Source organism: Oncorhynchus nerka, unplaced genomic scaffold (assembly GCF_034236695.1).
Source record: "Oncorhynchus nerka isolate Pitt River unplaced genomic scaffold, Oner_Uvic_2.0 unplaced_scaffold_1089, whole genome shotgun sequence".
NCBI classification, from domain to species: Eukaryota; Metazoa; Chordata; class Actinopteri; order Salmoniformes; family Salmonidae; genus Oncorhynchus; species Oncorhynchus nerka.
This window is the reverse complement of record NW_027040229.1, coordinates 156,571-160,082: the sequence shown is the minus strand read 5'-3', so window position 1 is coordinate 160,082 and position 3,512 is coordinate 156,571. Positions and strand designations below refer to the sequence as shown.

Below are 3,512 nucleotides of genomic sequence, written 5' to 3'. Positions count from 1 at the left end.
ACATAAACATGATAGATATCACTGTTGGAGCTAGGAACATAAACATGATAGATATCACTGTTGGAGGTAGGAACATAAAGATAATATCACTGTTGGAGCTAGGAACATAAACATGATAGATATCACTGTTGGAGCTAGGAACATAAACATGATAGATATCACTGTTGGAGCTAGGAACATACAGCATGATGGATTTGTTTTTTTAAATGTAACTAGGCAAGTCAGTTAAGAAGAAATTATTATTTACAATGAAGGCCTATACCTGCCGAACCCGGCCTATACCTGCTGAACCCGGACGACGCTGGGCCGTATCTCCACATAGTTGTGCGAACAGGCGCACGCGCTCAGTGGATGTGGTTTAATGTAGTTTACAATGGAAGGTACCTGCTGCATCTCAGTTGTTCTGTGCTCAGCTCCTTTCCCCCGACAGTTACTCTCTGTGTATCGTACAATGCGTCCATGGCCAGAACCAAGTAAACCTCTCGTAAGTCCACCGGTGGCAAAGCACCCAGGAAGCAGCTCGCCACCAAGGCTGTGCGCAAGAGCGCCCCGGCTACCGGCGGCGTGAAGAAGCCTCGCCGTTACAGGCCCGGCACCGTGGCTCTGAGAGAGATCAGAGGTTACCAGAAGTCCACTGAGCTGCTGATCCGCAAACTGGCTACCAGCGCCTGGTGAGAGAAATTGGCCAGGACTTCAAGACTGACCTGCGCTTCCAGAGTTCCGCCGTGATGGCCCTGCAGGAGGCTAGCGAGGCCTACCTGGTCGGCCTGTTCGAGGACACCAACCTGTGCGCCATCCACGCCAAGAGGGTGACCATCATGCCCAAGGACATCCAGCTGGCCCGCCGTATTCGCGGAGAGCGCGCTTAAACGATGACCCTATCTCCAAAATACCCCAAATATTTCCTTCAAAAAGGCACAATTGTTCCATTTCTACACGCCCCTCTACATTTCCCAGCATGTATGTTGTTGACGAACACGTCGTGTTCCCTGCTCTCGAGTCACCACAGACCGTGATTCGATTCCAGGCTGTATCACAACCGGCCGTGATTGTAAATAAGAGTTGGTTCTTAACTGACTTGACTAGTTAAATAAAGGGTCACATAGAAATAAAAGCTGGGTATTGCACGTTTTACTCGGCGGAATTCTAGATTCAATATTATCTGCTAACGAGAGGGACGTGACCACTAGAATGTGATTAGATGTATATTGTTGTTTACATACTCATCTCATATGTATATACTGTACTCGATACCATCTACTGTATCTTGCCTATGCTGCTCTGTACCATCACTCATTCATATATCTTTATGTACATATTCTTTATCCCCTTACACTGTGTATAAGACAGTAGTTTTGGAATTGTTAGTTAGATTACTCGTTGGTTATTACTGCATTTGTCGGAACTAGAAGCACAAGCATTTCGCTACACTCGCATTAACATCTGCTAACCATGTGTATGTGACAAATAAAATTTGATTTGATTTGATTAGATGTATATTAGTATGCCCAGAGTAGAACAGTGAAATGTTTTACAGAGGGGAAAATACACTAGGAGTAATGAGTGATAGTGATGATATTAGGGCAAAGAGTCCCAATAATAAGTGTTGGCATGGAGAATTGTCACTATGTAGCGAAGAAAAACATTGCATGCCAACTGACTTTGTAAGTCCCCACATTGCAGTGCTGCTGAGAGACTCATGCAGAGGGGGAAAACTTTACCGTGGAGCTCGGACGCCATCTAGTGGATAAACGCGGGTACTGCCAACGTGTGAGCACGTCATAGTATCTCACTGTTGGTATTTGATATTATTATTACAGCATAACTATGAATTATTGTAATCTATTACAATATTTGTACTAAAACAGACATTCAAATGAAGCTCTACCAAATATTGAAAGGAGAGGAAGCTTTCATAATGAAAAAAGGAGGAAGAGGAGGCTGTCACATTGAAAGAAGAGGAAGAGGAGATAGATGCTGTTACAGTGGAAGAGGAAGAGGAGATAGAGGGTGTTACAGAGGAAGAAGGGATAGAGGGTGTTACAGTGGAAGAGGAAGAAGGGATAGAGGGTGTTACAGTGGAAGAGGAAGAAGGGATAGAGGGTGTTACAGTAGAAGAGGAAGAAGGGATAGAGGGTGTTACAGTGGAAGAAGGGATAGAGGGTGTTACAGTGGAAGAAGGGGATACAGTGGAAGAGGAAGAAGGGATAGAGGGTGTTACAGTGGAAAGAAGGGATAGAGGGTGTTACAGTGGAAGAGGAAGAAGGGATAGAGGGTGTTACAGTGGAAGAGGGGAAGAGGGGATAGAGGGTGTTACAGTGGAAGAGGAAGAAGGGATAGAGGGTGTTACAGTGGAAGAAGGGAAGAAGTGGAAGAAGGGATAGGGTGTTACAGTGGAAGGAAGAAGAAGGGATAGAGGGTGTTAAGAAGGGATAGAGGGTGTTACAGTGGAAGAGGAAGAAGGGATAGAGGGTGTTACAGTAGAAGAGGAAGAAGGGATAGAGGGTGTTACAGTAGAAGAGAAGAAGAAGGGATAGAGGGTGTTACAGTGGAAGAGGAAGAAGGGAGGGTGTTACAGAGAAGAGGAAGAAGGGATAGAGGGTGTTACAGTAGAAGAGGAAGAAGGGATAGAGGGTGTTACAGTGAAGAGGAAGAAGGGATAGAGGGTGTTACAGTAGAAGAGGAAGAAGGGAGAGGGTGAAGAAGAGGAAGATAGAGGGTGTTACAGTAGAAGAGGAAGAAGGGATAGAGGGTGTTACAGTAGAAGAGGAAGAAGAAGAAGGGTGAAGTGGGATAGAGGGTGTTACAGTGGAAGAGGAGGAAGGGATAAGGGTTATGGAAGAAGGGAGAGGGTGTTACAGTGGAAGAAGGAGGAAGGGAAGAAGAAGAAGGATAGAGGGTGTTACAGTAGGGTGAAGAGGAGAGGGAGGGAGAAGAAGAAGGGATAGAAGAGAGGGTGTTACAGTAGAAGAGGAAGAAGATAGAGGGGAAGAAGGGAAGAGTGGAAGAAGGGATAGAGGGTGTTACAGTAGAAGAGGAAGAAGGGAAGAGGAAGTGGAAGGGATAGAGGGTGTTACAGTAGAAGAGGAAGAAGGGAAGAGTAGAAGAAGGGATAGAGGGTGTTACAGTGGAAAGGAGGAATGGATAGAGGGTGTTACAGTAGAAGAGGAGGAAGGGATAGAGGGTGTTACAGTGGAGGAGGAAGGATAGAGGGGTGTTACAGTAGAGGGAAGAAGAGGAGGAGAAGGGATAGAGGGTGTTACAGTAGAAGAGGGAGAGGGTGAAGTGGAAGAAGGGAGGGTGTTACAGTAGAAGAGGAAGAAGGGATAGAGGGTGTTACAGTGGAAGAAGGGATAGAGGGTGTTACAGGAAGAAGGGATAGAGGGTGTTACAGTGGAAGAGGAGAAGGGATAGAGGGTGTTACAGTGGAAGAGGAAGAAGGGATAGAGGGTGTTACAGTAGAAGAGGAGGAAGGGATAGAGGGTGTTACAGTAGAAGAGGAAGAAGGGATA

General features: G+C 46.0%; 1 pseudogene; it reads left to right on the top strand.

The window, feature by feature from the left end:
* The first annotated feature begins 459 nt into the window (after window positions 1-459).
* The window catches only part of LOC115118728 (uncharacterized), a 29,980-nt pseudogene continuing 26,927 nt past the window's right edge, over window positions 460-3,512 (top strand).